Below are 18,112 nucleotides of genomic sequence, written 5' to 3' on the forward strand. Positions count from 1 at the left end.
TAATACCTTGTAACAGTATTCTTATACGTATATGTTTTATATCAGTTTTCATTTTTTTCTGTGAGCTTTATTTCAGGCTAAATTAATTTAGAAACCTAGAATTTGTGATTCTTTTTTATGTTTCCTGGTGGAACTATAAAGAATAATAAGTGGTATAAATAGCTAATTATATCAGATTTGGGTCAGTTTTACAACAGTTTAACAGTGTTATAATACTTGAATGGCATAAATCAGTTCTTATTTTAATGTGAGCTTCATCAGTGCTAAAATTCACTTAGTTATTCAAAATTTGTGATTTTCTTAGGTGTCCTGTTGGAATTATAACATAAAACTGGTGGTACCACACCATCCTCATCATAGCAAGTCAGTCACGTGTTTCTTAAAAAAGAGCAACAACTCTGATGTCCCTGACCCTGACAGGGGTCACTGAAAACATATCAGATGACTCTGTGAGGTTTGACTTGTCCTAGTGTGATGCTTTATGGAACATTTTTCCCATAAATGGGCAAAGAACCATATATGGTCACTTTGTTGACCTTTATTTTCACCTTTTCACCTTCTATTTCACCAAAATACATATCAGGGGATTTTAAAGAGTCTTGTCCACCAATAATGTTCTAGGGCTTAACCTTTGATTTTCCAAGTATTTTATTGAGTGCCTTATAAAGGTCCTTATAAAGCCTATTCAGTGACTGCCTGACAATAACCTGAATATAGCCCTGAAAAAAACTTTCAGAGTGGTTACTCAAGCTACAGACTTGCACCAAAATGCTCTGGCATTACATAATTGGTTGAGTTGACAGAACATCACAATCTATAAAAGTATGCTGAGCTCTTCGAAAAGCACTTCAAAAATTCAGTCTATCACTTTATAGCAAATCAGGATGACAAAAAGGATTTGTGTGGGCTTCATAAGGAGGCTTTTGGGAAAATGATACTTGAGGATATGGAGTAGAAGAGCCCTCTCTTCGGCTCTCTTCACAATTCACACAAGCACTTAGAGGTCTGTTCTGTAGCATTTGACTATGCACAGGTGTTTCTCACACATCTACCTCCAAAATGCTGTGTGACTGCAAAGTCCTACTAACTAATAACCAGTAACACAAAATATACTGCCAGAACAGCTGTATGCTTTAATCACATTACCTCATCTGTTGTGAATTCATTTTTTTTAATCTGTTCATCCAGGTAAAGTTCCTGGATGTCCTCCACAACCATAACAGATAGTTCTTGTTTTTGTACTTTATTTCTAATTCAGATGACGGAAAAGCAAGTTTCCTTCACCTCTTCTCTATACTTGGCAAAACCTGCCGTTACCATAGAGATACTTTCCTCCAACCACAGTGTTCATTTTGTTATATTTCTTTCCAAGTGGACTTTCAGCTGTCTTTCTGGACTTCATTTGAGCTGTAACTCTCAACACTGTATAAAAAGCGTTAGCCAATCCCTGGACATTTAGTCAAACTTTGTGTCCAAACTTCTCCAGAGTCCATATGATTGATCAGATTACTTAAAAAAAAATGCATGATCTTATTATGAACATGTAAGAATAATGCAGTTTGAACGGCACCCCAGGGAGTGATAGCCATCTGTATAGTGTATGGTACAGTAAGCAGAGAGATAAAGAGAGATGAGCAAACAAAGACACAGCATTTCAGTGTCGTGACCAAGAATAGCGCTCACTCCAGATCCAGCTGCAGCATAATTCTGCTGCTATAAATGCCATCTCGTCCCTCTTTAAATCCTTCACTGAAGTGTCAATCAATCAGTCAGATACTAGTTCCAGCATTCTGAGAAGGGGGAAATAACAACACACTGGAGCAGCTCTAATCCAAAACAGCAATTTCTTCTTTTTTCAGGCATCACCTCCTTCCTTATCTTTGATAGAAGCAGCACTATTAGTAACATGAAGTAGCACCTACCCAAAGACTGGTACAGCTGTTGAAGATCCTTAGATGCGGCACCACCTTGTCCAGTAAGACCGTTCATGGGGGGTCTCCCTCAGAAGCCACCAGCCAGAATGCGAGCTTCGCTGGTTCATCAAATTCGTGGATGTCATCCTCACTGGGGAGAGAGCGGAGCTGAGGGGAGAGAGAGATGTGCTGTGGCAGTGCAGAGAGCTGTGAGGCAGCAGGAGCGTGTGGAGATTACTGCTTACAGAGAGCTGGATCGGAGGAGAGAGGGAGGGATTGAAACACAACAGAGAAATGGCATGGTGGAGTATTGCAGCAGAGCAGTGATCACATACAGTAGAGGATGAGAGAAGCTCTCCCTCTTCTCTGTTTACCAATCATCTCTGCCACCCCTAAAATCCTTATTCCAGTTCCCACACTGCAGCAGCTGTCTTTAATCACACTAATGTATGCAGCTTGACACGCTGCATTATTAGTCAGCTTCCAATAGGTGAAAACTAAAAAAAATCACTGTTAATCGTGCAAGACTCCTAAACTTTAACTCATTAGCAACTGAATATGACCATTTCTAAAGCTTAACTGAAGGGTTAGAGGGGATTAATAAGGGATGGGCAATGAATTCTTACAATTACTGGAAGAATGAGGATGTTAAACAGTTGAATTCTGCTTTAATCTTCATGTAAACGGAAACAAGACACTGAAACACTTTAACAAAGCTACAGGTTCTGGTTTGATTAAAACGGCTATAGATGCAATATTAAAAAAAATGCACTGAAAACTTTTCTGAATAACTAACTAAAAAATTAATAAACTAAAATATTCTTTAATTATCAAAACTTTAGTTAAATTAAACATTTATTAATTTTCATTTTTAGGGCCCAAGCACCAAAAGGATTGAGCAAAAAAAAAAAAAAAAAAAAACCTGTTGATATTTCAGTGTTAAAAATTTCTGAGTCAATTTTACCTCCATTCACAGTTAATGGAGTGTTGGAGTTAATTGACATTTTTTATCTATCCTGGTAGTGCAACTCTGTAGAGTCAATTGATTTACACTCTGACCACTGCCATTTCAAATCTGGCAGTGGGTACATGGGCAGAGTTTTCCCATCATGCCCTTGGACAGAGTGCAGTTATGTTTTAGATCTGTCTAAATGTGTTAAGATGTTGCCTTTTGTCCAGTGATCACTGTTAAGATTCCTTTGCTTGGGTTTCTAGCTGGTGATTGTTGTTTTAATGTTAGCATGCTGTCGCACCATGAGTGAAGTTACCCACAGAGTTAGTCATTTCCCACTTGTAGTATATAAGAACTGTTCCACTAGCTTTGCTATTACTACCTTTTAATTTTTTATACATCTCTCTCTTCAATGCCATTATCATTGCTAATGCTATAATTAAAGTGATCCTTGCTTCAAATATTCTACAATCATTACTAGAACAGTTTAATTGAATCTAAGGGTACTATTGCACTATTGTGATATTTATTAATAATAGGTTTCTCTATTTCATTATCATCCTAGCTGCTAATGCTAATACTGCATTGTTCTTTTTTCTCTATTGTCTGTCATTAACAATCAAAGCTGTTACTGCTAATTTTTCAAATATTTCTAACATCATAACTAAAGTTACAGCAATTCCTTAAAAATGGGAGATAAGGTTATGGCTGCGGCTGCCATAAATTTGTCTTTCATTTGTTGTATTGTTGTTTCTCTGGTCCCTTCCCTCTCTTGCTTTCTCCAACCTTTCTTCTAGTCCTTTTTCAACCACAGCAAAGATTCAGCAGAGGTCTGTCAAAATAAGTCTGGTCCAGTTGACAGCCCTGCTCTATAATAAGAGAAGGGTTATGTCACCACTGTAACGGAGCTAAATACTGCTAGTACTGTACTCATGATGATTAACGCTGGACTTCACTATAATAGAGTATAGTCTTTGTTATAATATAATAATATTGTTGTAATAATAATAATAATATTGTAATAATAATTGTTATAATAATTATTAACACTGGTCTTTGTTTTAATAGAGTGTAATCTATATTATAATATTAATGATTATTACTGGTCTTTATTATAAAAGGGTACAGTCTTAATCATGAATTAATGATTAACACTGGTCTTTATTCTAATAGATTATAGTCTTTATTGTGATGATTTTGTATTTTGGACCCAGAACGCAGACCAGACCGGAAAGGTTTTAAGATGAATAGTACAATGAGGAGGGGGGAATCCAAAGGTCCAGGGTGGTGAGGAGATCCAACAGGGGAGTGACAGGCAGTGAGTCTTTTGGAGAGTGTGCTGGGTTTTAGGGCTGATGTGAGACGAGGAGTGAGGCACTGGAAAAAAGGAAAGACAAACAGGATCAAAAAACAGGTTCAAAAAGCACAGGTAAATTTTCAATCTTACGAGATGATCACTAGAGTGCTTCTGAAGAGAGCCGTTGTACCGCTGACTGGAGCAAACAGTACTCTGGAGCTGAGGCATGAGTCTGCAGCAGTCTTGTAGAGCGGCTGATTGCAGAGCAGCCACAGGTGTGAACAATCAGCCTCAGCACTGTGGAAGAAGGGAGCAGCCTCTTAGAAAAAGTACACACCAGAAATGAAGTCCAACAAAATAAAATGAGTGAAGAACAAAGTCACCACATTTATTATAATATCAATGATTAACACTGGTGTTTATTATAATAAGGTATAGTCTTTATTTTATTATTAATGATTAACGCTTGTCTTTATTTTAATAGAGTTACATTTTTTTAATAGAGTGAAGTATTATAATATCAATGATCAACACTGGACTATTATTATGAATATGGCCACAACAGAGAATACAGTCTAGACCTGCCCTCTTTGTATAGTAACTCCAGATATTAATTGGGGCTATACAAACAAAGATTTGATCTATTGATTGATTGAATGTACTTTAAAAAGAGTACTACACAGCAAAATGTTCAGTGTTGAACTCCCATAGTGTTAAACATAATGCCATCCTTGTGTTTATGTCATTCTCACAGTTTCTGGGTCAAAATTACACTTTGTTAGAGGTAATATGTTAACTCTCTTATAGTGTGTATTTTTTTTAACAGTTTTAATTCATTACACATTAAAGTGTACTTATAACACAACAATATGTTAGTTCCTTTTATTTTTGGGTGTTATTGTGATGTGATTCACAACATAGATCACTAACCTATTGAAATGCATTTGTCATACTTCATTAAGTTGGCCACCTCATGCTGAACAGCAGTAAAACAGCCTGAAGTGTACTCTAGGAAGTGAATGGTAGATAAACATTGACTAAGATCTTGATGATAAGATCTCCCACTGATCTTACAATCCGGTTCCTCAGGCAAGAAGTCACTAACTGAGTGGACACACAAGCTGCAAGGCAACAACAATCCAACACAAACATGAGCAAAGGAATCCTGGCATCTAAAACACAAATAAACACATCAACACAATCTGCCCAAGGGTATGATGGGGAAATCCACCCACATAGCCAGAGATTTAAAGTGGCACTGGTTGGAGCTTAGATCAATTGACGCTCTACAGCACAGGAGTCAAACTCAAGGCCCGGGGCCCAAATCTGGCCCGTGAAACAGTTAAATCCGGCCCGCAAGATGATCTCATATTTCTGTTATAACTGGCCCATCAGTATGAGTTCTGCAGATTTCCTCAGGTATAAAAGTGAAAACTTATCCATGATGATTTAAGATATCCTTGTTAAGTCATAAAATCTGAAAAAGGAGAAAAAATATTTAGACAAGTAGTCAGTTTTTGACTTTATAATCCCATAATTTGATCTTTTAGACTCGCAACTGAAAATTTTGGCATTCAAATTTTGACTTCAAATTTCATTATTACAATTTTATTTCATATTTTGACCTTTTAAACTCATGATTTTGACTTCTTTGTAACATATTTACCATTAAAAACACGATTTTTCAATTTCATGTTATGACCTTTTTGAACTAATACATTTTCTCAGATTGTGAGCCTCTAAACTCATCTTCTTAACTTTTTAGATTTCAAAATTGTTCATCATCAGTACTAAGTTTTTTTTTTCATTTCTTATCACTGGTGAAATGAGGTTGACAGTTTTTGTTTAAAAAGGTGACCCTGTTAGGCCCTCAAGTTAGTCCTGAATCCAGAATCCTGTGATCGAGTTTGACACCCCTGCTCTACAGAGTTGGATAGATCAGCACTGATAAATAATTCATGAAGACCATTAAATTCAGAATGGAATTAAAGATACATTTTATAACCAACCTTGTCACAGGTGGTCGAAATGAGGTGGCAAAGTCAGTCAAGTTACAACCTGCCTGAGGAGATAAGGCATTCTGAATCAGTGACATCTTTTAAATCACTTCTTAAAACTCATTTTTATAGACTTGCTTTTATGTGATGTTTTCTTCTGTCTTTTACTATCTCCCGTCTCTTATTATTTTTCTCTCTTAGATCTACTTCTCTGTCAAATCTGACCTTAAAGCCTCTATATCTGCTCTTCTCAGTGTTGTATTTTATGCTTATTGATTCTCATGTGATATCTCCACTTCTCTTACTTGGTTTTTAGAGGCCCCCCCCCCCGCTTTTATTGCTTTTGTGTCCCCCTCTTTTTACACCTATATCGGTTTTACCAGACTATTATCATTATTTGATTATGATTAATATCTTTTACTGTGTAGAATTTTAATTTTCATATGCTGACTTTTTAATCTCTACACATTTTAATTTTTATTCTCCTCCTAACCATTTTGATTTATATTCCTTTCCATCTCTTCTTAATATTTTAAATGCTTTCACATTTCTGGTCCTTAGGTCTCTTTTATGTAGCTGGGTTCCTGTGTTGCCTGGATTGGTCTAGGGCTTTTACTCTGGTTTTTATTCTTAGTCTCTTACATATCTGGGTTTTTATGATGTCTTTCTAAATTGACACTATCTTCATGTTTAGAATGTTCTGCTGTTTTTTTATGATGTTGGAGTTACATTGCTGGCTGTTTTTCATGGGTTCTTCTGTTGTTGGGGCTTTGTCCTTCTTGTGATATTTTGCTGTTTGTGTTTGATGCTTTGTAATTGTGATTCTGCTTATTGTCAAAGCACTTTTTAAACCTCTGTTTTTAAAGGTGCTATACAAATAAAGTTATTATTATTATATCATTATTATTAAGTGGCTTGCATTGTGTTAATAATAAATGCTTTGAATACTTAAATTAACACCCAAAGCAAAAGGAACTATCATATTGCTGTATTAAAAGTACACTTTAATGTGTAGCCTAATAAAATAACACCGTAAGTGTTACAGAGAAACACTGTAAATTTAACTCAGAACCCATGAGAAATATATTAAGTAAGGGTAAGTGTTAACTTTAACACTTTGGTAGTTAAATGAAAAAAACAATTTTGCTGTGCTGGAGCACATTTCACCAAAAAACAAGTTATTTATTTTTCTCTGCTGCATATGTTCCAATATAAGTCAAACTGGTCATTTTTAATGGTGGTTGATGGGGTCTTGGTCTGAACAGTAGCAAAAACTGAGTTATGCTAACATCGCTCCTCAAGAGCCCCACAAGGCTGCGTGCTGAACCCATTCATCTACACTCTGTACACTCATGACTGCGTTCCATCCTACAACACCAACACCATAGTCAGGTTTGCAGATGATACAACTGTGGAGGGGCTGATTACCAAAGATGATGAGTCTGCCTACAGAGAGGAAGTAAAGAGGGTGGCAGAGAGGTGTACAGTCAATAACCTAACTCTCAAAAAACAAAATAAGTCATAACTGACTTCAGGAGGAAGCAAGATGTCCGTTTGCCACTGTGAATCAATAGGGAGAAAGTAGAGAGTGTGACCTGCTTCAAATTCCTTGGCACACACGTCTCAGAGGACCTCTCATGGGCAACAAACAGAGTGGTGCTTGGCAAAAAGGTACGTCAGCTGTATGCATAAAGGTGCGAGGGACCATTATACACCACTGCAGATTTATTTCCTATTTGACAGTCAAACACAAAATGCCACATAGGAGACTGAACCTATGAGTCAGTGAAATTGTTCTATAATCCCTCATATTGCATCCTTACGTATTTATTTTTGTCCATTTAGACTACATTGCTGTGCAAAACTAAACAGAAGCAGAAACTCTGCACAAGTTACTGCCGGAGCAAAAGTTTAAGCAGCGAGCTCTAATTGTAACATGGTACAATGAATGTTATGTGTGAGGGAAGACTGGCTAACAGTAATGCAGTTCATGTCATGTCACAACCTAACAAGGTCCCCAGTGTCTGACACACTGTTCAGACTCACCTCAATTTTCTTGTTTTTATGCTAATGCGGGCCAAGTGACACGTCAGTGTGACTCTGACTTGAAAACACACACTCTCTCTCTCACAAACACACACACTGACAGATTACACTCACAGTAACAGATGGCAGAACCTAACCTGGCAAGCAGTACTACATCAGCGCAACAGAAGGGACAAGATGCTCAGAAGGTGCAAGCACACTGTACAATCAAAGAGTGTTACAGTTATCAGTGGCAGAGTAGAAATAAGGGCAGTTCTCTCTTATGCTACTAACTAGTTACCTCCACAAAGGAGGTTATGTGATCAGATGGGTTTGTTAGTTAGTTTGTTAGTTAGTTTGTTTGTTAGCAACATAACTCAAAAAGTTGGAGACAGATTTTGATGACATTTTCAGGAAATGTCAGAAATGGCATAAGGAAGAACTGATTAGATTTTAGGAGTGATCCGGATCATCATCTGGATCCAGGAATTTTTTAAAGGATTCTTTACTATTGGGAGATAAGGCTGATGGCGGAGGTCTGCGCTGTTACCACTTTACACCAGGAGATGGCGGACATGAGTAACTTCAATCCCAGCAGCGTTTTGGGTGTGTTTTTATTCAAAGTTTTGGAGTTTATAGAGTTTGAAAGACGCACGCCCGGTCGAGGAGACGAGTCAGAGCGTAACAGAGAGAAAGACAGCGAACTGTAGCAAGAATACTCACAATGCTGGGAGGAATAGAGGAATATTCACCCTCTGCCATGACTTCCAGTCATCCAGTGAGACCATGGGTGAGACTGTCAGTGCATCTGTTGGCACCGGCAGGCAACGCTTCCACTGTGACAGCCCACCCATAGTGAAGCCAATGCTTTGCCTCACTGTGTTACCACCCTACCGGGGAGGGAGTGATTGGCCAATGCCGTGGTGGGGGGCACATGGGGATGGATCCAGGAATTTTTTAAAAGATTCTTCACTATTGGGAGTTAGGGGTAATGGTGGAGGTCTGCATTCTCTGAGTGCTTTTCTAGTTATTACTGAGACTTTCATGACTGTGGTCTTGTGTGAAGAAGGGGATGGCTCTTTCCCTAAGGCTAAGTTTGCAAACCAAAAAATGCTGGCCCAGAATAGAATCACAACTTAACTATATTCATACATTCTCCAAACCATCATTGAATTGGTCTCTTGCCATTTGTGTCCTGTGGTCTTATGACTTTTTCCTCTTTAATCACAGATCCAGTTTCAGGTTTCTTTGGCTCAGACAAGCAGAGCTGAAACAATAATGACAAAGTCCAGCATCCCAACAATTTAATATCTGTGCAGAATTCATAAAGGTTTCCTTTTACTTCATAATGTAATTGATACAAAAAGTGAAGATGGACAGAAAGACAGCCATCACATAATCTGGTAACATGTTAAAGGTTTGTCAACCCTCTCAACATGTCACTTTTTATAGAAACCAGCACAAAAAGTAAAGAACTTTATTTTTGGGAGATTATTTCTATGTTGTAACAATACTTCCTGGCAATACACCTGATACCTTTGGAAAACCTGTTTATTTCCCTTTTAAATGGTGCCATATTTGTAAGGAACATGTATTTGAGGGATGAGCAGCAAAGCTGAGTGTGTGGGTTTCTCTGCCAAAGCAAAACAGTGTATGTTGCTGTTGACTCTTGTTCTGTGTTGTTTGGTGGATTGGGTGATTAAAATCTGAAGAAGCAAGACATATTGGCAATTTAACAATTTATTCATTTAAGAAACAGGAGCCTCAGTAGCGTATGAGAAGCCATACAGAGCCACAACAGCCTGGCACCTCCTCCTCATGCTGGTCACCAGCCTGGTCACACACTGCCTGCATTTGTTGCAGGTCAGCCAATGTGGTTCTGTTGGTCTCTGACAAACCCCGCTCTGTGGGGGCGAGAGCCGTCATCTTGGAGGATAGAGTTCAGCCCCAGACTGTGGCGATATAGCATTGCCACTGGTTGCAGAATCTCATCTTGGTATCTCTCTGCATTGAGGTTGCCTCCAGGCATGACAAGCCTTGTTTTCCCAGTGAGGGTGATGCTGCCCCGAACTATACACTGCCTCCACCAAAAGATGTTACTCTTTCGGTGCATAAATTTGCACAGTGCTCTCCTTGTCTTCTCCACACTTGTAGGCAGAATCTGGACTCATCGCTAAAAATAAGATTCCTCCACATGTTCAGGTTTCAGTGCACATGACGCCGATACCAGCACAGCCTGACAGTAAAGGGCAGTCATGGCAGGCCTCCTGACAGCCCTATGAGATTGGCTGTCCTGGACTGTCTGAGCAGAGAGCTGCAAACTTTGACTGCACATCTGTAGAGGACAGCTACGGTATAAGATTTATTGTCAATACAACAGAGAAATAATCTAGCTAACACAAATTTCCTCACTTTTTATGCTAAGTTTATATAGAGCTAACATTTTTGGCCATTACCCTTTGAAAGGAAACTAAAGAAAAACAGGGAAAGCAGGAAAAGACAGTGGGTGGTTCGCTGAAATTGTTTGAGACCAGAAGTTGAACCAGCAACCAGTGCTTCTCTGTGTATAGAGCGACTGCTTGACTGAGCCATTCCAGCATTTTACTCTCAAACTTAACAGATGGCTTACAGATGGCAAACTTATGACATCTACAGTGAACAGGAAACAGTGAAGTAGAATGATGATGGTTTTCTGATCTTCTGATATTGTTTTTATAATGTGAGTGAAAAACTAAGAGTTTACAGTTAAATAAACATCTTTAATAATATTGGTTATTAGAGGAGATTAAATTGATTTTGTGGCTCAAGCAAGTAAAAGGGTTTCATTTTCACAGTGTGGTGTCTTCGACTGAGGCAGAGGCATCATATTGATGTTACCTAGCAACAAGGTATTAGATCCCTCTAAGGCAAATCCCAGCTTAATTTTAAAGGAAAGTAACAACTATTTCCACCATCTGTTAATACTGAGTTTTCACTGTTTATGTAGTGGATCATTTCTGATTCTGCAATTCTAACAAAGGGAAGCATTTTTTTTGTTCCTGAAAACACTTGTACATGTTCTTACATCATTAAAAAACAGTACACTGTGTACAGCAGGTATCTGCATAAGGGCAAAGCTTAAACGGTCAAAAAGGTGCTTCTTTTGCAGAAGCCACGTTCTCATTTAGCAACAAGATATAAAAACACTGCCCTCCACTGGTAAAACATTGAAACAGCTACATCTTGTATATTTGATGCAGCTGGGACTATCACAGAGAAATACTGCAATCTAGGGGTTTGAAGAGCCTGCTATTACATAACAGGCAGCCAAACCTTGCACAAGTTGAGAAAAGGCAGAGTCATGCCTGTATGTATAATGATAGCTGTTATATAAGCAAAGAACACAAAGTATACAAGGAAGTTGCTTCTGCGGGGGCTCTATGAAACGGCAATTATTAATGGAGATGCTCTCATTTTTTGTTGGTTATTAGTACATGGAATATTACACAATCAGCACAAAATAATAACAAAACAAAGACTGTGATACACTGACAAATGTATTGAGGGAAAACATCATCCCAGCTGGTGTAAAATTTTGGGTCTCAGTAATATAACATTAGATACACTGTATTAAAACCGCCTTTCTGTAACTGCCACCTATGTTAATAATCATTATAGCCAGTAACCGCTGATCACATATAAAAGCACTAAGAAATTAAAGCACTGATCACGTATCTCCATCAATTTCTCAGCTCTTTAAAGCCATGTGGTGTAAGTAGGCTGTTGTTTAATTTTTCATTCATTCTGAGTAAATAGACTGTAATACTATTTTTTCATCTCCAGGGGGAGCCAAAGTTTATAATAAGGAAATTTGAGCTGATCTGGGCAGAGCAGGTTTGAGATTTGTTTTTAATTCAAAGAGGCAGTTGTGTTAGACTGGCGTCTATTTATATACAGTTTTATAAAAGGGTTTATACCAACAGAAATTGTTTTTTCATGTAACAAGTCCCCAAGCTAATTGTACTGCAAAGTTTTATCTAAAATATCAATAACATTTTAAGGTTTTTGATTTCTTATTGTGAATTCATGCTAAGGTCTTAAGGTACAATGTGTACATTTGGAAAATATTAGCAACAACAAATGGTCATATTTTAGATTAATAAGCTCACTCCTGTCATTTTAACTATTATTATTATTATTATTATTATTATTATTATTATTATTATTTTGGTGAAGAATTGTAATCTTTGTAAAGTGTCTTGAGATAACCTTTGTTATCGGGGCTGGTTGGTAATAAACAAAGATTGATTAATTAATTGATACTGCTAATAACCATAGCAACCAGTGGGATTTTTACCAAGGAGGTTATGTGATGGGCAGGGTTGGTTAGTTAGTTAGTTAGTTAGTTAGTTAGTTAGTTAGTTCGTTAGTTCGTTAGTTCGTCAGTTCGTTAGTTCGTCCGTTAGTTAGTTAGTTAGTTAGTTAGTTAGTTTGTTAGTTTGTTAGTTCGTTAGTTCGTCAGTTCGTTAGTTCGTCCGTTAGTTAGTTAGTCCGTTAGTTAGTTAGTCAGTTAGTTAGTTAGTTAGTTAGTTCGTTAGTTCGTCAGTTTGTTAGTTCGTCAGTTCGTTAGTTCGTCCGTTAGTTAGTTAGTTAGTTAGTTAGTTAGTTAGTTCGTTAGTTTGTTAGTTCGTCAGTTCGTTAGTTCGTCCGTTAGTTAGTTAGTTAGTTCGTTAGTTAGTTAGTTCGTTAGTTTGTTAGTTCGTCAGTTCGTTAGTTCGTCCGTTAGTTAGTTAGTTAGTTAGTTAGTTAGTTCGTTAGTTTGTTAGTTCGTCAGTTAGTTAGTTAGTTAGTTAGTTAGTTAGTTCGTTAGTTCGTTAGTTAGCAACATAACTCAAAAAGTTATGGACGGATTTTGATGACATTTTCGAGAAATGTCAGAAATGGAATAAGGAAGAACTAATTAGATTTTGGGAGTGACCCAGATCACAGTCTGGATCCAGGAATTTTTTAAAGGATTCATTATTTTTGGGAGATAGTGCTAGAGCGCGGTCTGCGCTCTCCGAGTGCTTTCCTAGTTAAAAAAGGAGTTTCTGTTATTTTCTTCCTTCTGTGGTGCTGTAGAAAAATGCAAGATGCAAAAGTCCATGATGGTGGAGTCTGTGGAGGGGACCCTATCTGTGTTTGAATAAAAGGATTATTAAAAGTTAATAAAAATAAAACTTGTTTATACATTCATTTGATGGAACACCAATTTATATAGGTCTATTTTTATATATTAAGTTTTATTATTCCCAATTTTGCTCAGCTTAATGCTACTAGGCTAAAAATTACACCTTTAATATTATTTTCCTGAGTACAAAACCGTTTTACCATAAACTCTTCATTAATGCACAAAGGTGTTTGTTGCCTTTCCTATACTGTTACCCCACAACTAGCTGCATCACTTGAATTCCGGTAATATTAGCTGATCAGTTTATTTACTGCAGCTTAGCTTAGATTTACAAAGCATAAAGGTTTACACTGAGGAAATCACCCATTATCTACTGGGTGGCCACAAAAGCCCCCAAAAATTTGGGCCACAAGCTGTGACCCACATCTTTTTATTTTATCAGCTCATGAGGCTTTGTTTGTGATCATCCATCATTAATACCCCTCCCCCCGCATCAAACAAATATCTTAATCCTGTCATCCCCCTCCGACACAAACACATAGCTATGCAGCTGTATTTCAACATACTGTTAATCTTTACATCATTTATTACCCTTAAACAGACTCTCAAAGTTAAAATCAACTGGTTCTCGGTTTGGAAAGATATCTCTCATTGTTGTTGCTCTATAAACCATGTAACCACAGACATATTGTAAGATTGCAAACTAAATTCATGAAATAAAATAAAAAACATATAAATCTAGAAGTTTTCGATAAGCTTTAATAAAATAAATCTCAAAAGAAAAATTTTGACCAACTTAAAATTGCTTCAATTGGTTTCAGGTTAACTTAATTATGTTTATTTAAGCCAACTTAACAAGCATGAATTTAACTTCAGTTTCAACTTGTTGGGTTGAATAAACATGATTCAATTGACTGAAACTAATGGAAGCTTTTTTTGTAAATCTGGCAGTTTTGATCAGGTCTGGAATAATAGTCCAATCCTCACTGGATACATTTCTTCTGAAAAATACAGCCAATATGCAAACAAAAAATCAGTCCAAGTCCTGTTGGACAAAATTAGCCTGGAGCAGATTTTATAAACTGTTATGAAATTATTAACTACTTGGAAAAAAAAAACACATACCAATGTCCAAAACACAGACTTCATGTAGGTATCTCTGCAGCAACCTATGGCATAAAGTTGGTATTATTGTAGACTTCCCTGACTGCCTCTGAAGAATCCCCCTCCTTCTCTGACTCTCCAGACTCACTTGGTTACCTGCATGGGCAGGGCTTCAGAGCCAATAAAGCCAGACAGGCAGCTCACCTGTGCCCTTCCTCCCTCTCAACAATGGAGCCATCTGGAGCATGTGGCTGTTCCCTCTACCACGTACTTTGAACTGAGGCACTTGAATGTTTTCTTTAGTTAAATTGAAATGTTAATTGCCATTGTATAGCTACTGCCTTATTTCCATCTATTGTTAACTATGATAATGTTAAATCATTCTAGATTTTTTGACAAAGCAACTTTGTTAGATTGAATTATGCTTTCGAGAGGTTTAAAGTAATCCTTTGTCGTACATTTTCCTTCTTGCTGAAAATCAGTTAAACTACTGAATGAACTAAACTGGACTGAAACTCCTTCATCTGATGTGTTTATTTGTCCTAACAGACAAACCACTGAGGTGGTTGTATCCTTTTGGACCTGCTTTTACCTGCAGTATATTTAGAAAGTATTCAAGCCTGTTTACTTCTTTCAATAATGTCATAGGCTGATGCTACAGTCGAAAGAAAATATATTTTATACTCTTTGATCTAAACTCAATACCCCATCATGATAAAGTGAAGACAGAATTTTAGAAAATTTGGCAAATTAATCAAAAATAAAAAACAAAACTATCATATTTAAATAAGAATTTGGACCGTTTGCAAAAACACTGGCAAATGCCTCTCAGATCTTTGCTGAGATGTTTCTACACCTTGATTGGAGTCCATCCATGTTAAATTAAACTGATTGGACATCTCTATAGGCCTCACAGCTGGAATGCAAAAAAAACCCTCCATGTAAAAGCCAAGCCAGTTTTCATGTGCTTTGTAGTGTGGAGAGGCTTCTGTCCAGCCACTCTGCCTTAGGCCCAGATTGGTGGAGGGCTGTAAATGATGGTTGTCCTTCTGGAATTTTGTCCCATCTCCACAAAGGATCTCTGGAGCTCAGTCAGAATGATCATCAGGTTCTTGGTCACCTCTCTTGCTAAGGTCCTTCTCCTCTGCTTTCTCAGTTTGGCCAGATGATCAGCTCTTGGAAGCCAAACTTCTTACATTTGAGAATGATGCAGGCCACTGTGCTATTGTGGACTTTCAGTGCAACTGAAATTTTTTGTAGCCTTCTCTAGATCTGTTCTTTTAAAAATCCTGTCTCTGAGCTCTGCAGGCAGTTTCTTTGACCTCATGGCTTGGTTTTTGTTCTAATGTGCATTGCCAGCTTTGAGGCCTTTTACACTGTAAGATGGAACAGTTGAAGGTTGTTAAAACAAAAGATAAGTTGTTTTAACTTAAAAATCCAAACAGCTTTTTCAGCTCTATTTTTCTGAGTTGATTGAACACATTTTTAGTTTTAAGGCAGCAGTACTCAATCATTATAATTTTGTTTTGCCATTGGGTTAGGTTGTCACTGTTCCCAGAATGCCTTTGGGCTTTAGATACCTTTGCACCATAAGTGAAGTAACTGACTCAGAGAGAAAAGTCCTGCTTGTATTGAGCTGTACAGATGCAATACTGATTATGCTGGAAGAGTTTGGACCACCTTCGGGGGCATAAATGTACAAGACTAAAGTATGTGTTAGAAAATAATGTAAAACTGCAGAAGGTGGTGACCACGTAGCTTTAGAAAAATTCTTAAACATGTTATATTGTGTTTGGTTTAAACTGGATTTTTAACTATAAGAAAGTGCCCACAGTACTGTCTGACGTATCGAAGTCAAGTTAATTTATTAAAAAAAATCTAATTCACTACTCAAACTTGTTTGGTTTTACATTGTATAGAGAGATGTGTGCCTTTCCAAATCATGTCCAATCAATTTAATTTACCGCAGGTGTAGAAACATCTCACTAAGAGGAATGAGAGGAAACCTTGGCTAAATTTCAAGTGTTTGGCAGAGGGTCTGAATACTTGTGCCAATGTGAGATTATAGTTTTTAATTTTTAAGAATTTGTGAGAAATAATTCATAAAAGCACTGAAGAGTTTCAACAAGTTAACTTAAGTTGAATAAACAAAATTTTTAATAGCTTGTTGAAAAGACCTAGCCGTAACAATATTGCAGTGGGATAAAACGAAAAATATTTCACAACTATGGCTAATAAGGTTAGCATAAAATGAGGCGGCCGACAAAACATGAATAAAATGCCTTTAAATGGACCAATTATTCAAGTTTTCATCAATTTTGGGAACTGAAAGAAAACCATTTTAATACGGCAGCCAAGCCTAAAGGATGCAGGTTTACATCGACTAATCAAAAGGGCCACCATATCACTTACCTTCAAGAAGAAAATTACAAACTGTGCTTTTTTTGACCGACTCAGCTGCTAAACGTGCCGTAAAACGTCGAAATATTACATTAAGCCGTTTGTTTTTGACAACTCCTGATAGCAGACATAGCGGTGATTCTCTTGGCTGATATGAATAGCAGTAGTTATTCTCGCTAACTTTGGGGTTAGCTAGCTCTTAGCAGAGCTTTGGTCTTATGGATGTAGTGTATTTTCAGGTGGTGTTCAGCCTTTTTATTCGAGAAAACATTCTATTTCTGTACTTAAACGAAAGTAGAATTTAGTAAGCTTACTTAAAATATGCCTATAGAACTAAATTTGGACGTGTCTTTTTAAAGCTACCTTTATAGTCATTACAAACTGTACTTTTTTGACCGACTCAGCTGCCAAACGTGCTGTGAAACGTCGAAATATTACATTGAGCCGTTATTTTGACAACTACTGCTAGCAGACTGATTCTCTTGGCTGATATGAATAGCAATAGCTATTCTTGCTAACTTTAGGGTTAGCTAGCTCTTGGTAGAGCTTTGGTCTTTTGGGTGTAGTGAATTTTCAGGTGGTGTTCAGCCCTTTTATGAGAGAAAACATTCTATTTCTGTACTTAAACAAAAGTAGAATTAAATAATCTTACTTAAAATATGCTTATAGAATTAAGTTGACACGTTTCTTTTTAAAGCTACCTTTATAGTCATTATTTTCTGGTATTTAAACTAATTTCAGCGTGACAGCTGAAGAATTGTGATTATTAACCGTATTTCTCTGGTAGATTAAAATAATAAAAGTAGGTCTACTAATGTGGTAATTTCATCCTATAAGAGCTGAGATTTTATTTTACTTTAACAGGCCTATATCTTGCTGCATGGTTTTAGACTACAGTCTATATTTTACCTCTTCACGTGGTAGTATACTGTCACAGATTTGTGAGAAGCACCAAAATATGGCGCTATCATTTTCAGCCAATGGAGATCTTCTTTGTAACGGATCGCAGCTGGCGTCACTACCGAGTCATTAAGGCGCATTCGAGAAGGGAAAAGAGGTTGAGAAGCTATCGGGATTGCGCTCATCTGTTTGGCTGAATTGACTACAGTGTTGCAGGCCGAGCATTATGGGGGACCCTGGACCCCGAGACGGGCTCGACCCTGACCGACCAACCACTGCGCCAAAATCATTTAGGCGGTTTATTCCGGGATAAAAACAACATAGTGTGTCCACTAATACATCCGCCAGTCAGTAAGCTGCAGAGGAGGCGGCGTT

At 37.4% G+C, this 18,112-nt stretch overlaps 1 protein-coding gene across 10 annotated transcripts in view; it reads right to left on the reverse strand.

Annotated features, from left to right (window-relative positions):
- The window catches only part of LOC121509871 (citron Rho-interacting kinase), an 85,709-nt gene extending 83,401 nt beyond the window's left edge, over window positions 1-2,308 (reverse strand). For 5 of the 10 annotated variants that reach the window (XM_041787630.1, XM_041787635.1, XM_041787629.1 and 2 more), the window contains exon 1: window positions 1,923-2,308. The gene's annotated coding sequence lies outside the window, so the exon portion shown is untranslated. The remainder of the gene's footprint in view (window positions 1-1,922) is intronic. The other 5 variants (XM_041787634.1, XM_041787628.1, XM_041787631.1 and 2 more) reach the window with 2 other exon arrangements.
- Window positions 2,309-18,112: the final 15,804 nt, after the last annotated feature.

Source organism: Cheilinus undulatus, linkage group 5 (genome assembly GCF_018320785.1).
Source record: "Cheilinus undulatus linkage group 5, ASM1832078v1, whole genome shotgun sequence".
In the NCBI taxonomy this organism is placed as follows: Eukaryota; Metazoa; Chordata; class Actinopteri; order Labriformes; family Labridae; genus Cheilinus; species Cheilinus undulatus.